Genomic DNA, 20,382 nt, shown 5'->3' on the forward strand with positions numbered 1-20,382 from the left:
CACTGGCAAATATATCAGATGTAGATATTCTCTGTCTCTCCAACCAATAAGTAAATTGAATAATCTTTCCTAATTGCTGCTTTGAGCATTTCAATACTAAAAATAAACTCCTTTAGTAAGATATAATTCACTGACCCCAAATGGATGTTTGATGTCTTACAAATATGCCTTGGGCATTTCCTGCTTTTGTGTCTTTGCTTCCTATACCCCCTTTCCTTGTTATTATGTACATACATCCTCTGGGGCATATCTCAAATTCCAGTGCTCTACATCTTGACTGCCCCAGCTAGAAGTGAACCTGTACCCTTGAACTATACAGGTCTGTTATCTACTATTCAGATAGTACTTACCATATATGGTTTTATAGCTTTATTACTTTATATACTTGTCATTAAAGGTCTTATATTACCACAGAGATTGAGGTTGACAAATCTCTTTATAAGAGTTCTGAGCAGGAGTGGGATGTAACACTAACATGGTGAGCCTCCAGGGTAGGGGTTGGGATACTGGGCTGCCTAAAAAGGTTTGAGCCTGTCCAGGTCTAAGACAGATCAATTCTATCCCTGCCAGTTAGTGGTGGAGTTGGGTCAATGAAAGCCTCTGCTCTTCCAAACTAGGTGAAATAAGAAGACACCTAGTTTTTAAAAATTATCAAAATAATTGTTTAAAATTTGCTAAATATTTTGCTTAAGAAAAAATGTTTTGGGGGTGGAGCCAAGATGGTGGAATAGAAACAGGACTTCTGCATGGCTCCCACTTCCACCTCCAATACATGTAAAAAATTAAACAAACTTTAGAGCTACAGAACACACAAAGTGACAGAAACTAACCTCCCACTGAAGATAGTCCAACAGGCTGGCAGGAAGGGGCCATTGCAGCTCTCTGGGAGCAGAGCCTAGCCCCACATGAGCCTGAGGTTTTAGCCACAACTAGCCACCAGTTGGAGGGACTTTGGGAGAGTGGATCACCAGCAGCTGTGGTGGTTTCCAGAATTATAAACCCATAGATGCTAAGGACAAAATGAATGAGAGGTCAGTGTGGACTTTGGGAACAGGGAGTCTTGGAGTGCTGTCTAGCCTCTGCCCCTGAAGGGAGAAGCGGCTGAGGTGCAGTGGCCACAGCTGTGTGGCTGCTTCGGAGCTCCTGGCCTTCAGATTGTAGGAGGACTAAGCGACCATTCTCAGGGGTAATCACTTGCTTTAATCTGCTTGGATCTGGATTGCTGTCTATGGTGGAGGTCCTGGGGTGTGTGACCAGAGCCAGAGTGTGTGGAGGCTTCAGAAAGGGCAGTCAACTAATAGCTCCAACAGCTGAGAAAATCCCAGTGATTTGGGACAAAGCTCTTTCTGGAAGCAGAGTTCTACTGTGGCAAAAAGCTCAAAAGTCAAGTAATTGAGTGGCAACATGAGCAAGCAAAGCAAGCACAGCAATCCAACTCTGGACTCCTATTTTGGGGACAAAAAGGATCAAAGCATGGAACAGGAAGAAGACAACAAAGTCAGAACTCCTGCACCAAAAGCTTCCAAGAAATATGAATTGGTTACAGGCCATAGAGGAGCTTAAGAAGGATTTTGAAAACCAAGTAAGAGAAGTGGAGGAAAAATTGGGAAGAGAAATGAAAATGATACAAGAAAATCATGAAAAGAGAGTGAACAACCTGACTGAAGAAAATAACACCTTGAAAAATAGACTAACTCAAATGGCAAAAGAGGCTCAAAAAGCCAAGGAGGAGAAGAATCCCTTAAAAAGCCAAATTTGCAAGATGGAAAAAGAATCTCAAAAGTTCACTGAAGAGAATAATTCCTTCAGAATTAGATTGGAGCAAATGGAAGCTAGTGACTTTATGAGAAATCAAGATACTATTAAACAGATGCAAACAAATGAAAAAATAGAAGGCAATGTGAAATATCTCATTGGAGAAACCACTGGCCTAGAAAATAGATCCAGGAGAGATAGTTTAAAAATTATTGGACTACCTGAAATCCATGATCAGAAAAAGAAACTAGAAATCATCCTTCAAGAAATTCTCAAGGATAGGAGGGCGGAGTCAAGATGTCGGAGTAGAAACAGGACATCCGCACCGCTCCGGCTCACCACCTCCAATCCGTGTAAAAGGGGACTCAACTTTGGAGCTACAGAACCCACGAAATGACACAGAACCTCCTGCTGAGGACAGGCTGGCAGGAATCAGCCAGCACAGCGCTCTGGGAGTCAAGCTCCCCACACCGAGGTTTTAGCCCCAGGGTGGGCCTGACCAGCCACCAGCTGGAGGGACTCCAGATCACTAGCACCTGTAGCGGTCCAGAATTATCAACACATAGATGCTAAGGATAGAGTGAGAGGTCAGTGCAGTCTGGACTTTGGGACCCAGTAATTGGGAGTGTGTTGGCTTTTGCCCCTGGGGCAACAAGCTGCTGAGGGCTGCGGCACAGCTGCTGCCACGTGGCAGCTTCAGCTCCTGACCTGCAGAGTGTAGGGGGACCAAGCGACCAATCTGAGGGGTGATCACTCTTGCTTTAACCTTCTTGGATCTGGATTGCAGTCTAGGGTGGAGGTCCTGGGGTGTGCAACCAGTTTGCCAGAGCGTGTGAAGGCTTCAGAGAGGGCACCCAACTAATACCTGAGAAAACCCCAGCGTTTGGGATGAAAGCTCCCCTATCTGGTAGCAGAGTCCTACTGGGGCAAAAAGCCAAAATACAAGTAATTGAGTGGCAACATGACCAGGCAACAGAAGCAAAGCAAACAAGAATCCAACTTTAGACTCCTATTTTGGGGACAAAAAGGTTCAAAGCATGGAACAGGAGGAAGACAATGAAGTCAGAACTCCTTCACCAAAAGCTCCAAAGGAAAATACAAGCTGGTTACAGGCCATAGAGGACCTTAAGAAGCAGATAAGAGAAGTGGAGGAAAAATTGGGAAGAGAAATGAGAACAATGCAAGAAAATTACAAAATGAAAGTCAACAGCCTGACTGAGGAAAATAACACCTTAAAAAAACAGACTGACTCAAATGTCAAAAGAGGCTCAAAAAGGCAATGAGGAGAATGCCTTAAAAAGCCGAATTTGACAGATGGGAAAAAAATCTCAAAAGCTCACTTAGGAGAATCATTGCTTCAGAATTAGATTGGAGCAAATGGAAGCTAATGACTTTATGAGAAATCAAGATGCTGTTAAACAGATCCAAACAAATGAAAGAATAGAAGGCAATGTGAAATATCTCATGGGAAAAACCACTGAGATAATTTTAAAATTATTGGACTACCTGAAAGCCATGATCAAAGAAAGAACCTAGAAATCATCCTCCAGGAAGTTCTCAAAGAAAACTGCCCTGATGTTTTAGAACCAGAGGGCAAAATAGAAGTTGAAAGAATCCACCGATCACCTCCTGAAAAAGATCCCAAAAAGAAAACTCCTAGGAATATTATAGCCAGGTCCTGAAATTCCCAGATCAAGGAGAGAATATTACAAGCAGCCAGGAAGAAACAATTTGAATATTGTGGAAACACAATCAGGATAACCCAGGATCTGGCAGCTTCTACACTGAGGGATCAAAGGGCTTGGAAAATGATATTCCGGAGGTCTAAGGAGCTGGTATTAAAACCAAGAGTCACCTACCAAGCAAAATTGAGTATCATTTTTCAGGGGAAAATATGGTCATTCAATGAAATAGAGGACTTTCAAGCATTCTTGCTGAAAAAAAAAAAACAGATTTGAATAGAAAATTTGACAGATACAAGAAGCAAAAGAAGTATGAGAAGGTAAACAGTGAAAAGAAATCATAAGAAACTTATCAAAGTTAAACTATTTACATTCCTACATGGAAAAACAATCATTATAACTTATAAAACTTTTCTCAGTATGAAAATAATTGAAGGGAATAGAAATGTGTATGTATATGTATACATACATATGTGTGTATATAGGAGGGTATATGGGCATATGAATACATATGTGAGTGTGTGTGTCTGTGTGTGTGCAGCTATACATAGACAGCGGGAACAGGACCAATTTAATAGGAAGGGATAATACTTAAAAGGTGAAATTATGAGGTGAGAGAGGAATATAATGAGAGGAGATGGGGAGAGACAGAATGGGGTAAACTATCTCATATAGAAGAGGCAAGGGAAATCTTACAGTGGAGGGGAAGAACAGGAAGGCAAAAGGGAATAATCAACCTTACTCTCATTGAATTTGCCTTAGGGAGGGAATGACATACACACTAAATAGGGTATCTCACCCTGCAAGAGAGTAGGGGGGAAAGGGATGAGAGGGGGATGATGGAGGAGAGAGCAGGTTGCAGGGGAGGGAAGTTGGAAGCACACACTTTTGGAAAGGGACAGGGTCAAAGTAGAGAATAAAACATGTGGGGTGTGGGATAGGATGAAGCGAAATATAGTCAGTCTTTCACAGTATACCCACTATGGAAATGTTTTGCATAGCTACGCATGTACACATATACTGAATTGCTTATCTTCCCAGTAAGGGTGGGTGACCACAGAGGAAGAGAAAGAAAAGAATTTGGAATTCAAAGTTTTAAAATCAAATGTTTAAGGGAAATAAGATATACAGGCACTGGGGCATAGAGATCCATCTTGCCCTACTGGAAAGTTGGAGGGGGTATAAGGAAGGATATGGGAGAGAGCAGATTAGGGGAGAAGATATTCAGTGGGATCGCTGTTTTGGGGAGGTGGGTAGGGGAAAGATGGGGAGAAAATTTGTAACTCAAAATCTTGCGTAAATGAATGATATAAACTAAAAATAAACAATTTTAAATTTAAAAAATGTTATCCTTTTTATTTTAGCCTACTAGTAGTGCTAAGAAGTACAAAATGTTTTTCATATCTCACTTCTAAATTTCATTGATATCTGCTTAAAGTCTGGTCTACTCAGAACTTTATCCTCCAAGTTCCTTTTTTCATGGACCAGCCTAAACAGGATACACAAATTAAACTGACAAGAAGGAAACAAGCATTTATTAAGAGCCTACTATGTGCTAGGCTCTGTGCTCAGTGCTTTGCAAATTCTATCCTATTTAATCTTTACAATAATCCTGAGAAGTAAGTACTATTATTATCCCCATTTTACAGTTGAGGAATGTTAAGTGACTTGTCCAGGATCCAAAGCTATTAAGTGTCTTGCAGCTGAATTTCAACTGAGGTCTTCCTGACTCCAGGCCTACAGATCTATCCTACCGTGTTTCCCCGATAATAAGCCCTCCCCCGAAAATAAGCCCTATTGAGATTGCTACTGTAGTGAAGGTGATCCCCTGCTCTACACACTACATTAGGGTACCCTCTGTATGCACTGTCCCCCACCCCCGTGAAACGCACACCATGCTCGGAGCTGCATCCCATCAGAGCTGCAGCAGTGAGCGCGTCATCCTGTTCTTCCCCAGTGATTTGCTTGCTGGTGCCATTGAGAGCAGTGCGGCGGAGGAGAGCTGAGGCAGGACAACATAAGCCCCCCCCCTGAAAATAAGCCCTCTGGTGTTTTTCTTTCCAAAAAAAAATAATAAGACAGTGTCTTATTATCGGGGAAACACGGTATGTGCCACTTGGCTTCCTCTAATAAAATAAAAGGAAAACAAAGCTTCTAGCAAAATAAAAGGAAAACATAAAACTTTGTGTTTTCATGGTGCCTTATTTATACTTTTTTTCATCTGTGAAAGATTTAGTTAATCTCCTTGGGTTTTTATTTTTCTTAGACTTTCTAATATTTTTGCTGGCTAGTTGCTTTCTTGCGTGGCAGGCTTCATAAGTTTACATAATGTTAAAATCTTAGACAGTTGGCTTTGGTCCAGCAGATCTGAAACTGGGGAGAGATAAAACTGATAATCATTTACTAAATTATTACACTAAAGTATTGGCATGAATTTCTGCCATTATTTGTACATGGGACACTATTTGATATTACTGCAGGAACAACCAGTGCCTTGTCAAACATAGCAATGACTTAAGTCACAATGGTTTTCCAATTCCAGTAAAAGTAAACTCCATATTTTACCTTATTTCCCATAAGTTTACAAAAAATTAAATTGGTTTGTAGTTGAAGACATTCTCTTAGATAGTTTGCATACTCCTTTCCCCTGTATCTTGATTTCCTATCCATCGACACACATCTCTTCCAGGGAAATAAGGATTTTGTCTGTCTCCTTTCATCTACACAGTAAATTGTTTTGAATTTCATTTTTAAAATCTCTGTGGACACCTTTAGTTTTTATGTCACCTTCATTTCCAAATATCCCTCCCTTCTCCCCTCCTTAAAGAATCACATTTTGTGACAGAGTAAAAAATGGAAAAAAGGCAGTTGAACAAATATAATCAACTATAATCATCAACTAATTCTGATAGGATGTTTAATGTCCCACTTCAGCAAAGAGGGTAGAGGAGAGCATTTTTCTTTCTGGTGCGCCAAGCTTAATGAGAATTCTTTTTATGATTGTTTCCTTGTTTCTTGGTTTATACAGAACCTTTCTGTCTGTCTTTGGAAGATTTGCCTAATTCAATTACTAATTTTTTTTTTTCTAGAATAGTTGAGGGACAGCTAGGTGGTGCAGTGAATTGAGCACCAACGCTGGAGTCAGGAGGACCTGAGTTCACATGCAGCTTCAGACACTTAACACTTACTAGCTATGTGACCTTGGGCAAGTCACTTACAATTGCCCTGCTTTCCCCCTCCAAAAAGACAAACAAAAAAGAATAAGTGAACCAATTCACAGAATCATCACAGTGATGGAAGTTGATTTTTACAGATAGTATAGAACTTATCCTTAAATCTTTTCTAAAGGCTGATCAAAGTTTATTATTTTCTATTGAGTACAATACAAAGTTGCTGAGACTGCTAGAGAGCATATGAGTGATTTAAATAGTTTTTTTTTTAAAGCGTGGTTTCTTGTTTGGAGCATTTTGTTTTCCTTCGAAAATTTAAAAAAAAAAAGACACCATTCCACCATTTTAAGCAGCCTGCTTAATCTAAGGAGGTAAAAAGGAAGGGGGAGAGAGAAAAGAAAGGGGAAGGGAATCTGATGCCCAGGGCACTTCAGAAAGAGTGGCAGGGAGGGCACTGCTGCTCATGCAGAAGACCCAACACTAGTTGTCCCTTTCTTATAGCCTTTGAGCCAGGTTCCAGGGGATCATGCCATGAGCAACCTAGAAAGTTCCCAAGTGCTCTGGGAATTCCAACACAGTTGTCATGAACTCCAGCTTCCTGAACAAAAAGCTTGCTCACTGATGGCCTCAGGTGTTTCTGCTTTTGGAAGACCTGAATTGTAGGGGATCATTTCCCCAGGGTACTGAGTCCTTCCACAGGAGCTGTTGCTAGAAATGGAACCCAGAAGTATTTGGTAGTAGACATGGGTTGCTAAAAGTGAACCACTGGTCTGGACAGTATTGCTGCCAAACTCTCATTCTTGCTGTTTTTGATGACGTAGACTCTAGTGGCAACTCCAGAAAAGCCATGGTCAGGTAGCGGGGATGCAGCAACTGCTGATATTGGGTAGCTAGCTAGGTCACAGAGCCTATTTGTAAGGGAGACACTCCACCACTGCAACTTCCTTCTTTATTCTTAATAGACAAAAACTGCTTTCAATATGCCTATAATTTTTTCCCATTTCATTTCATAGTTTGCTTTTTTTTGAAAAATTGTCATAAATACTACACATTGTTTTCAAAGCTATCCTGTTTTTCTGTGCTTCCTTCTAAGTTTTCTTTTGTTCTCTGTGCACTTTTTTTCTCCCTCCTCACCCCACCCTAGAGAAAACTACCTTTAGATACAAATGTGTATGTGTGTGTGTGTGTGTATATAAAATCATACTATATGTACTTCTGTTTATAAGTTCTTTCTCTTAATCTTCCTTCATAGGTCTTTTGTAGTTGATTTGAGTATTTTTTTCCTTTTTTTTTGGAGGGCAGTTGGGGTTAAGTGACTTGCCCAAGGTCACACAGCTAGTTTTTGTGTTAAGTGTCTGAGGCTGGATTTGAACTCAGGTCCTGCTGACTCCAGGGCCAGTGCTCTATTCACTGCGCCACCTAGCCACCCCAATTTGAGTATTTCTAATACTCTTCATTTTCTTACATCTTCCTTATATCTAAATCATGTATCCATTTTTACTTTTATCTTGGTAAATGGTGTAAGATATTAGTCTATGCTCAGTTTCTGCCAGACTGCTTTACAGCTTTCCAAGCAATTTTTAATCATTTCCTATTGTGCATTGTATATCTACTCTATTCCACTGATCTACCTTTCTATTTCTTAGCTACTTCTTACTTTTCTATCTTAGTTTTTTTTTTTTAGATATTTGAAATACAACTTTATTATGATCTAAACGAAAAGGGAATGGGAATGACAGTAACAAACAAGATTCACCACTGAGTATTGTGATGGGACTGTAGCAGTCTTATATTTGAAACTCAAGGGGACGTAATCGCGGTCCAAAACAGCTAAATATGCAGGTCCAAAATATGAATTATATTTTTTTAAACTGCTACATTCACTCTGAAGCCCATTCCTTTCCTTCAGCATCCCAAAGATGAAGCACATGTTCTGCTCAGCTATATAATAAAGTGGCAGACCCGCTACACCACTGACATCACAGGACCTGTGACTCTGGGCTCTAGCTTCATTCCCTTACAAGTCATCATCTTCATGTGGGAGCACAGTTGTCTGAGCAGTCTGTAAGTCCTGCTCATACTGTGCTGCCAGGGCTGGGTCCATGACAACCTCTGGAGGTGCAAGAGCAGGCGTGGCAACGAACTCCAAATTAGGGTCTCCAATAGGTTTTCTAGCAAGCCAAAGGAAGGGCTTCTCAAAGTTGTAATGACTTTTGGCTGAGATGTCATAGTACTGGAGACTCTTCTTCCTGTGGAAGACAATTGATTTCACCTTGACTTTTCTGTCCTTCATATCCATTTTGTTGCCACACAACACTATAGGGATATTTTCACATACTTGTACCAGATCTCTATGCCAGTTAGGTACATTCTTGTAAGTAACTTGATGTTACATCAAACATTATAATGGCACACTGAGCTTGGATAATAATCATCAATAATAATAACCATCTCTCAGACCATCAAATTTCTCTTGGCCAGCTGTATCCCATACGTTGAATTTAATAGGACCTCTGTTAGTATGGAACACGAGAGGATGGACCTCAACACCCAGCGTGGCTACATACTTCTTCTCAAATTCACCAGTCAAGTGACGTTTTACAAATGTGGTTTTTCCAGTACCTCCATCTCCAACTAACACAAGTTTGAACTGCACTTGGGGTTCTCCTTGGGCAGCCATTGCAATGGTTCTTCCAGAAGTGTCTCCGTCTCCGCCTGACTGAACCCTTAGTTTTTTTTTTTTAAGTTTATTCTATTTATTGATTTATTTATTGCTTTTTGGCAGGGGGGAAAGCAGGGCAATTGGGGTTAAGTGACTTGCCCAAGGTCACACAGCTTGTAAGTGTTAAGTGTCTGAGGCCAGATTTGAACCCAGGTCTTCCTGATTCCAGGGCCAGTGCTCTATTCACTGCACCACCTAGCTGCCCCTCTTAGATAGTTTTGATAATTACTGCCTTATAGTATAGTTTGAAATCTGGTACTGCTAAATCTCCTTTCTTTACATTTTATTTCCCACTAGTTCCATTAATATTCTTGACCTTTTGTTCTTCCAAATGAGTTTTGTTTTCATTTTTTCTGGTTCAGTAAAATTATTTTTAGCAATTTAATTGGGATGACATTGAATAGATTTAATAAAATCGTCATTTTTTATTATGTTGGTTCTGCATACCCATGAACAATTAATATTTCTCCAATTATTTAAATCTGACTTTATTTGTGTAAAAAGTGTTTTATAATTCTGTTCATGTAGTTCTTGGGTTTGCTTTGGTAAGCACCAAAGCCTTGGAGTGCCCAGGTATTTTATACTGTCTACAGTATTAAATGGGGTATGGTATTTCTTACTATCTCTTCTTGCAGGGTTTTGTTAGTATTATATAGAAATGCTGATAATTTATGTGTTTATTTATATACTACTATTTTGCTAAAAATTATTGTTTCCACTTATTTTTGTTGAATCTTTAGGATTTTCTAAATATATCATCATATGCAAAAACAGTTTTATTATCTCATTGCCCATTCTGATTCCTTAAATTTATTTTTCTTCTCTTATTGCTATTGCTAAAATTTCTAATATAATATTGAATAATGTTGGTGACAATGGACATCCTTTTTTCACTCTTGATCTTGTTAGGAAGTCTTCTAGCTTATCTCCATTACAAATAATTGCTGATGGTTTTAGGTAGATGTTTCTTATAATTTTAAGGGAAAATTCCTTTATACCCATGCTTTCAAGTATTTTTTAATGGGAAGAAGTGTTGTATTTTATCAAAAACTTTTTCTGCATCTATTAATAGGATCATATGATTTTTGTTACTTTTGTTATTGATATAATCAAATATGTTCATATTTTTTCTTATGTTAAACCATCCCTGCATTCCTGGTATAAATCCCACTTGGTCACAATGCATAATCTTTGTAATATATTGTTGTAGTCTCCTAGTTAGTATTTTACTTAGGATTTTTGCATCCATATTCATTAATGAAATTGGTCTACAATTTTCTTTCTCTATTTTTGCTCTTCCAGGTTTAGCTATCAATACCATATTTGTTTCATAAAAGAAGTTTGGTAGGACTCCTTTGCCTATTATTCCAAATAATGTATTTAATATTAGAATTAGTTATTCTTTGAATGTTCGATAAAATTAACTTGTAAATCCATCTGGTTCTGATGCTTTCTTCTTGGGAGCTCATTTAGGGCCTGTTCAATTTCTTTTTCTAAAATAGTTTTATTTAAATATTCTATTTCTTCTAGGCAGTTTATATTTTTGTAATATTCTTCCATTTTCTTAAATTGTTAAATTTGCTGGCACATAATTGGGCAAAATAGATCCTTGTAATTGCTTTGATTTCAATGTTTTTTATTTTAAAAGATGTTCCTCCTACACTTTTTAATCTGGCAGGGTTTCTTTAGACCTACTAGAATGTACCATAGAATTTTGATAGTTGATTATTTAATCTAATGTAATCCTTAGTTTAAAGAAAAGGAAATAGGCCCCAAAGCAATGGTGTTTTAACGGGAAGTATTGGACTGAAACCTGGGAAACTAGTATTCTAGACCCTTCTCTGTTACTAAAAAGCTATGGGACTTTGAGCAAGTTATAACTTCTGGGCCTTAGTTTATTCATCTGCAAGATGAAAAGTTTGGATTTTTTTTTTCCCTTTTGGATTATTTTTGTGGGATCTCTTCCAACTCTGAAATTGTTATCTCAACAATCTGACTTTCCAAGGTCACAACTAGTAAGTGACTGAGCAGGGGCTGAACAGTCAAGCTTCCTGGTCCCTGTAATGGTAATGTAATTTGAATTTGAAGATACCTTTCTATTGGCAAAGGTAACGGGTACTTAGCACTTAGTAATTAATCAAGCTTCTGTTAAAGAAACAGAGGGTATGAACTCCTGTTGCCTTTTGCTGATGTAACAGAGAGGGGCAATACTGTATATAAGGAAAAGCCCCAGAGAGGGAGAAAGTAAGATCTTCTTGGAGCAAGCTTTGAAGAGGCAGAAGCCGAAGCTTCTGCCACTGGGGAGGCTGTAGAGGAATGCCACGCCCCACCCCCAGGCTGGAGAGAATGGTTTTTATTTTGAGAACCTGGATGGAATGATTTTGATTCTGGGAACCAGCTGAAACTTCTGCTGAATCCTAGGGCCAGCCTGAGCTGCTGAGGATTTCTGAGAGCCAGTCAGAGCTGCCAACGACTGAGGACGCATGACTGTGATGCTGCTTCTTTGAATGAACCTGTTTGTGGCTTTGTTAAGCCTTGTCTTCCCAGGAACAGAGACTGTGAAGGATTTGAGATGGACTGGACACTGTGAGCTCCAATGTGGAGCAGGAACTTCACAGACAGCTGGACAAGGACAAGCTGTCTGCCTTTGAACCCAGGTGACAGTTTGGTGAATCCAGGTGGGATCTGGGACCATGAAAGGGGATCCAGGGAATCCAAAAGACCACCCCAAGTCAAACTGAAAGAAGACTATTTGGATACTGTGTACTGACTGAGAAATTGTTATTTACTAGTGACCTAGGGGTGGAGGGTTTGTGTATTTTCTGATGATTTAAATAGTGAGTGATGAAGGATGATTGGATGATTGAATTGATTTAATGACTGATTGACTAAACAATTGTACTTAGTGATTGATGACTGAATAAGTGACTGATTTGTAACTTAGTGTACCCCATGAGTGGAGAACTTTGACTATTGTACTTTGTGTCCCGTAAGGAGGCAGACCTCCTTAAGGATGATTGAATGCTGAGTTACTAAATGATTGTTCTTTGTTGAAAACTTTGTGACCACTATGGTGAAAACTATGTGTCCATCTTAGTGATAAGTTGTTTGAATGCTGTATTTTGATATTCTGTGATAAGTTGTAACATTGTGAATGCTGTACCTTGATTTACTGTGAATGTTTTGCTCTGATTTGTTATGGAATAGAGTGTTCACTATACTGTGTAATCAGAATCTTAAAAGCTATTCACAGTAGCATTCTTCTGGAAGGCTGCTCATGTATGGCATTATAGGCCCCCATGAACTTAGCATCTCTCTAGTACCTCTCCTTTCAGCCCTGCAGCAGAATCTAGTCCTCTTAAATAAGCACAATGTTAAAGCTTAATACAACACAGCTGTGACTTCAGTTACTTTAAATTCTAACCATTTTGTGAGATCATGACACTGTTCTCCATTAGGCTCAATGAAGGGTGTAGAAACCAGTTAGACAAAGCAGTAGAGCATATTGGAGTTCTGTTTGCAGGCTGTTGCTGTTCCATAGAGCCACTGTTTTAAGTACTTTTGGTTTCTTAACACAATGACTTTATAACCCAAGTATTTAGTAGCTTTGTAGTGTCAAACCTAACATAAGCTAAGGAGGTTGTATATGTGCCACTAGCCCTGGGGAGTTCTTGACCTATGGTCCACAGACGCCTAAATGATCTTTTGGCTTGGATGGGGAAAGATAAATTTTGGTTAGCAATTAGTGAAAATAAAGATCTAATATATCCTTCAATAACATTTTGAGAGGACTTAAAAGAGTAATGGGAGGGAGTAATGTGATTTGGGTTCTCATGTTAGACTCTGGGCTTGTCATCCTCTCTGAAACTCAGTTTCCTCATAAAATGGGCCAAGCTTAAATATCTCAGTGTAACACCAAGCACAAGCAACTTCCAGGTTTGGATTATGAGCATAGCAAACTCTATTTATTCAGTGACAGATTAAGTCAAAACATTCACAGAAAATCAAAATCAGTCATTTAGTAAGTTCCCAATTCAATCACAAAGTACTAAGGTCCAAGTACTCCACCCCTTGGAAGTACATTCATTTAGTCAATCACAAAGTCTTCTCTCTGTTCAACTGGACATTAGTTACCAGTCATAAAGTATATTCATTTGGTCAGTCACAAAGCATAAAAGTCAAAAGTTTTCCTGGATTACAAGAACATCCATCACCACCAAAAAACCTTCTCAAAGGGGCCGTGGAGAGCACAAAGGCCATCTACCCCTAAGCCACGACAAGGTTACCATATCATCACAGCATTCAATACCCAAGAAGAGGTCTTTTCTTCATCTTGACCTCTGGCAAGTTCTCAGCAATCTCTGTTCCTACACTGCCAGTGTCCTCATCAATTCACTGCCTGCAGAACAGTCTCAGGACCCCTGAAAACATCAGCAAGACCTTCCTTCAGGATTTCTGTAAACATACAAGAAAATCCTCCTTCAGGGCTTCTGAACCAACAGCAAGGTTCCAGAACCTCTACAGCAACAGCACTGTCCTTTATCAGCAGACAAATCTGGCAAAGTAACATCATTAGGGGTTCCAGGGACCCCAAAAAATCCCCTACCCAGAAAAAATAAAAGTCAGAGGTATTTTGAGGAAGGAACAGGAAGTTTTTACTCTCTTCCCCTGGAAAAGGGCGGTCTTCTCCATAGCATATCAGGGAGAGGAGGCATGTTACAGAAGAAGGAACAAGAATTTATACCCTAACGAAGTCAAGCCCCTTCCCCCCCTGCTGTCTCTTCTACCATTGGCTGGGAGGCAGGCTCACAATTTGAGCAAAATTCTCCTCTGATGATAAGAAGCAAAGAAGCCAGCCACTATCTCTCAGTGGTTGGGAAGCAGGCTTACAAAGAACAAGGAAATAGGGGATAGCCAATTCAAATGTACCTAGCCTTATTTGGCAAATGCCAAAGTGAAGAAGGGAGAGGCTAAGAGCTTAATGCTGGTTGACAGCAAGGGAGAGGGTAAGGGTCCTGAATCAAGGGAAGGGAAAAAAGTCAAAAGCAAAGATGGAGGTTAAAAACCCCCAAAGGGCCTAATGCTGATAAGGGTGTGGCATACAAAGGTGGAGGTCAAAAACTCCTGAGGGGACCTAATGCTGATATGGCAGCAGTAAAGAGTGGAGGGGTGGGGGGAAGGAGGAAGGGGAAAGCCAAACTCTGGCTTGCTCCCATAAAACTTATGGGCTGAGAAGTTTCATTTTTCCCATTCACATCAAAACAGAAAAAAAAATACCAGCACTGTATTCGTGCCTCCTCTGTTCTTGGCAGGTCCAGGTGGCAGTTCTCAAAAGTCCTGGGCAACTCCAACTGGCCCTCAGCAGTCCAGGTTAGGCTAGCAGTTCTCTCTCACTCTCTCAGCAACTCTTGTTGTAGCACCCCACCCCCTCCCCACTCCCAGCAGTTCTCTCTCTGCCTCCATGATGCTGCTCCAAAAAGTTCTTCTGGCCTCTCTGCTTGGGCCTCTCTATCCACAGCACCAGCTCCTCCCAGTTTAGCCCTCTCTCTTCAGGTCAATAAGTCCATCCCACAAGTGGGATTCACAAGTTCTGGGTTTTAACACTACCCCAAAACCAAGCCATTACAAGGGGATCTTTAAATTCCATTACCATTACACTCAATCAAGATTTGATTTCTAACTTCCCATGCTGAAAAGGCAGTTTTTGAAAGAGTGATCTTAAACTTGGAATGCACTTGCAGCAATAAGAAGTGCCTATAAACTTTCTGCTTTCTGTCATCCTTAATATAAAGTGAGAATTCTTTTGCTAGAGTTTCCTGCACTGAAATCGCCACTGTTGAAAATACTTTGGTCTGATTTAGAATCATAAAATGTCAGAGCTAATCCAGTCTATTCATTTTATAGATGAAGCAACAGATCCAGAAGGACTTCCAAGGGCATAGAGTTGCCATTTCTGAAACCCATTCTAGGCAAGGACCGCCAAACTACTCCTTGTAGATTAAAATGATTTTTATATTTTTAAATATAAAACCTTATTTAATACAAAATTTTAAAATATAACACTTTGTTTTAAAATATAAGAACCTTTCTTAGTCCAAGGGATATGCAAAACAAGCCACGGGATGGTTGGTAGGCCATTCTGCTCATAAGGAAGGGGGAAATCCTAGAATGTTCTATGGTTTTGATGGTTGAATCTGTATTCTAGATTCATCAGTCTTTCTCTTTTGGGGCTTTTCCCCAGCCCCATGGGAGCATTACATGCATAAATACAGGGCATGAGATGCCCAAACAGAAAGAAAACTCAATGGTTGTAGCCCACCACACCTAAGAAGAATGGTCATTACAAATAACCATGCCACCATATACTCCTCTGCTGTGTATTATAGCTAGATCCATAACTTAAGTTCAAGAACAGGGTTCTGTTGCTAAATGCCAAGATTACTTCACATTGCTGAAAATATTCAATGTAAACAGAGATATCATATTCTCTTCATTTTATAGGTTAGGAAATTGAAGCCCAAGGTGGGGGGATAGGGATGGTTGTTTAAGTGACTTGCCAAAGTTCAGGTGGTACCGTGTTTCCCCGATAATAAGACCTATCCCGAAAATAAGCCCTCCACTTACTGTGTAAGATTCCTCTAAAATAAGCCCTCCCCCGAAAATAAGCCCTATTGAGATTGCTACTGTAGTGAAGGTGATCCCCTGCGCTACACGCTACATTACGGTACCCTCTGTATGCACCGTCCCCCCCCTCCCCCCGGGTGAAACGCATGCCTCGCTCCGAGCTGCATCCAATCAGCTGCAGCAGTGAGTGCGTCATCCTGTTCTTCCCCAGTGATTTGCTTGCTGGCGCCATTGAGAGCAGTGCGGTGGAGGAGAGCTGAGGCAGGACAACATAAAAACCCGGTATGTAAGCAGGAGTGAGGGGGCGTGATGGAGGATAAGAAGGGCATGATGGAGGAAAAAAGAAGAACTCAGGGGGCATGATGGAGTGAAAAGAAGGACTGATGGTCATAATTTTATTATTCTGTCTGTTTTGACCCCCAGACATGAGTACAAAAAGGAAGAGCTATACTGTTGAGTATAAGAAAGCAATTGTAGAGGAGTCACATGGCAAGAATCTTGCAGTTTTCTGTAAAGAAAAACTTTTGGATCTTCGAATGGTCAGAAAATGGAGAGCAGATTATAATAACCTCAATCAACAGGTGGATGAGAGAAAAGGGAAAAAGCGCAGGTTTGGATCAGGTTGGCAGCCCTTATATCCTGACTTGGAGATCCTCATTGGTGAATGGATTGCTGACAGGAGAGCAAAGGCCTTGGTTGTGCGCAGGGCTGATATTCAAGCATTTGCCCTTTCAATGGCACCAGAGTTTGAAATGGTCTCAGAAGGATTCAAAGCATCACAACACTGGTTGGACGGTTTCCTTCAACGGTATGAACTGTCCCTAAGAAGATCAACAACACTGTTTAAGCTGGAAGATGCTGAAGTTATTAAACATGCACTTGCATTCAAGTCCTTTATTGATAGGATCGACATTTCCAAGTACCAAACCTGCAATATGATTGCTACCGGTATGGATGAAACTGCAGTGTTTATGGGACAAGGATCTCAAACAACAATTCATCACAGGGGTGCAACGTCAATCTACATTCCCACCACTGGCTATGAAAGTGCACGGGTCACCTGTGTTTTGGCAATTCGTTTGGATGGAAAGAAAGCCACACCTCTAATCATCAGTAAGGACAAGAAAGATAAGATTGAACGTGTATCTGGCATTTACGTTCTTGAAACTGAAAAAGCCTGGTGTACACAAGCCATTATAAGAAAGTGGGTTGATTTAATGCTGCCACTTGTTATGCGAGGTAACCAAAGAGGTCTGATAATCTGGGATTCAGCCAGCACTCACCGCGCTAAAGAAATGAAGAACTTCCTTGCAGAGAGAAGAATAGATCAAGTAATGATTCCTGCAGGAATGACTGCCTATCTCCAGACCCTTGATATTGCAATAAACAAGCCATTCAAGGACCATTTGCGCATGGAAGTCAATGACTACACTGAAAATAGAATGGAAAGAAATCAGCGTGGAAACTTTGTGAAGCCCTGTCTGCAAGAAGTCGTGACTTGGGTGAAGAAGTCATGGGATGAAATTACTGACAGCTGTGTCGCCAAGGCACTACGAGCAGGTTACCTGGACAAGACATATTCATTTAAAGAGAGCTATATTACTGGACATGACAGATTGGGTCCACTTCTTCTGAAGGAAATGGAGGCGCAAGACATCCAGGACGGAATTCAGGGTATGGACACTTATGAGGATGTTGTTGAAGAAGATGACATGATCATTATTGAATAAAGGTACATTTTTTTGTTCACATTTACCTGTTTATTAAAATTGCTGTCAATATTCATTAAAATAAGCCCTCCCCTGAAAATAAGCCCTCTGGTGTTTTCTGTCCAAAAAAATTAATAAGACAGTGTCTTATTATCGGGGAAACACGGTAGTAAATGGCAGGGCAAGGATTCAAAGTAAAAATCATTATTTCAAATTCAGTGCTCTAAGTTCGACACACTTTCAATATGCCCATTGGTACCTTAAATGACAATTAGCACTTAAACAACCAGGTTACCCCAAGATGAACTGGCCAATATAGAGCTTTCCCTTAGCACTAACTGGGGCTGCCCTTAAGATAATTTGTTTGGCTAAGACTCTTAGAAAGATAAATTCTTGTTGGAGTACTTAATCTTCAATGCTAGCCTATAAAGGCCAAATGGATGACTGTTCTCTCCCTTTGGTCTCTTTTCCATTTTCCCTGGAAAAATTATTAAAACCTTGAGGTGGAAGCTCATAGGAGCTGCATTTGCTCAGCCTGAGGGGATAAATTACAGTATTCCAGAACCTCTGTCTTCTAGGTTGAGCAGGAAGAAAATTTCATCTTTGGGGCTTGACTCAAGAGCGACACTAAGCTTGTGAATTCAAAGACCTGACCTTTGAACTCATGGGGGTTTCATGAGCAGCCTACTTTTGGGGAAAAAAGAGAATTCTCACTACAGCTCCACAGCTTAAAGAACAATAAGGTGACTTAAAGCCATGATATAGGAGGCACAAGAGACTGGGATGTTCTATCTTTGTCCTACTACAGACTGTTATTCAGGTGTTGCAGGTCCAGTGGTAAAGGTACCACCTGTCAAACAGTCCTTTTTCCCTGGAGGGAAGTCCAGACTTAATGTGGCATTTGGAGTCTGAGAGAAACTGTTTGGGGCTTATGAGAGAAGGGGATTTCAGCAGAAAGCCAAAGTTTGCACATCTGACACCCCCCATTTTCATTGTCTTCCAATGCTTATGGACTATTAGAAGTGCTTTACTTTATCTGCTTATGAGCACTTATGAATCCTTTGCTCCTTATATGTTTCTCTAAAGAGTGAAATAAAGGTTGTCTGCTACCCAATAAAAAATTACAAATTTAATAATAAAGGTGACACAGCTTTAAAGAAATTTTTCAGTTACTATTGCTAACTGTATTTCCCTCCATCCTATTCCCCACCCTACCCATTTTATTCTCTTCACTTTCTCCTTTTACTCTGTACCTCCTCAAAAGTATTTTGCTTCTGACTACCCCCAACCCCAATCTGCACTTCTATCATACACACCCCCTTGTCTTATCCCCTTTTCCTCCTACTTTCCTGTAGGGTAAGATAGATTTCTATACTCAATTGAGTTTGTGTTATTCCCTCTTTGAGCCCTTCACCTGACCCCTCTTCCCCTCCACTTTAAAACCTTTTTCTTTCCTCTTTTATGTGACATAATTTACCCCATTCTACCTCTCCTTTTCTCTTTTTCCCAATACATTCCTCTCTCCTTCCTTAATTTTATTTTTTAGATGTCATCCTGTTGAGGTTTAGGGGTGCTTGAGACCCCAAAATATGAACACTCCTGGTCTTACTGAACGAATTCAACTCAAGTCTTCTCTCAGCCAAAGTAAAACAAGGTTTATTAAAGATTCACCACAATGAGTAGACTCCTAAGGAGCCTAAGTATCTGTGAAGCTTGTGTTGACAAGCAGGCCAAAACAATCTGACAGGAATGAGTCTTCACTAGATTAATCTCAGCCCCTTCATGGAGGCAAGATGGATCTTATATACAGAAAGATTGTGGGAGGGACCTAGGGGTGGGCTAGAGGAGGAGTTTGGGGAGGGTCTTGAGGAGTCTAAGGAAAATCATGACCAGAACTGAGATCAGACACCAGGAATGGGATTAAGGGTGGGAAGTAGCTGAAGGCTAACTGGAGATGACAGACAATGGAGGGCTAGGCTAATTTAAAGGTAACAGATTTGGATATAGATATTTTGATGGGATCAAGGGTGGGAAGTAGCTGGACAATGGAGGGCTAGTCTGGGTTAAGAGTAACAGAGATTTGGGCCTCAGGCAAATGCCTCATCAAGTGGAAGATTAAATCAGAGTTCAAGGGTTTCCCAGAGGCTGTACCCCATCAATCCCTTCATATTCAACTCACACTTGTGACCTCTGTCTATATATATACACTCCTTCTAACTACTCTAATAATGAGAAATATCTTATGAGTTAAAGATGTCATCTTCCTCTGTAGGAATGTGAACAGTTTAACCTTATTAAGTCCTTTATGATTTACCTTTCCTGTTTACTTACCTTTTTATGCTACTATTGCTAACTGTATTTCCCTCCGTCCTATTCCCCACCCTACCCATTTTATTCTCTTCACTCTCTCCTTTTACTCTGTACCTGGTAAATATTTTTAAATTAAATAATAAAGTAAAAATACTCTGAGTCTGATAAATGTTTGAAAACCAATAAAGCCATTTTCTAACAAGCATATACTTGCTGCCTGCCTTAAAGTCAAGCCAAAACTAATCTTGAAGATTGAGTAGTGTCAAGACAGCATTTATTTCATGAAATTCAGAAGATAGTGGTCTTTTTGTTGTTGTGAAAGAAAACATACAAAGGAAAAAAAAACTCAAGATAAATAAAGTAAAAAAAAGTATATTCAGACTCAGATCCAACAGTTCCCTCCCTAGGAA

At 40.1% G+C, this 20,382-nt stretch overlaps 1 protein-coding gene and 1 pseudogene across 1 annotated transcript in view; one reads left to right on the forward strand and one right to left on the reverse strand.

Annotated features, from left to right (window-relative positions):
* Nucleotides 1-20,382, forward strand: part of SRP72 (signal recognition particle 72) — a 105,277-nt gene that overhangs the window by 17,853 nt on the left and 67,042 nt on the right. The window lies entirely within an intron of this gene.
* On the reverse strand, nt 8,278-9,939 carry LOC138175031 (GTP-binding nuclear protein Ran pseudogene; annotated as a pseudogene).

Source organism: Petaurus breviceps, unplaced genomic scaffold (genome assembly GCF_028583685.1).
Source record: "Petaurus breviceps papuanus isolate PSGF00001 unplaced genomic scaffold, PetGlider_PUasm1.0 76, whole genome shotgun sequence".
In the NCBI taxonomy this organism is placed as follows: domain Eukaryota; kingdom Metazoa; phylum Chordata; class Mammalia; order Diprotodontia; family Petauridae; genus Petaurus; species Petaurus breviceps.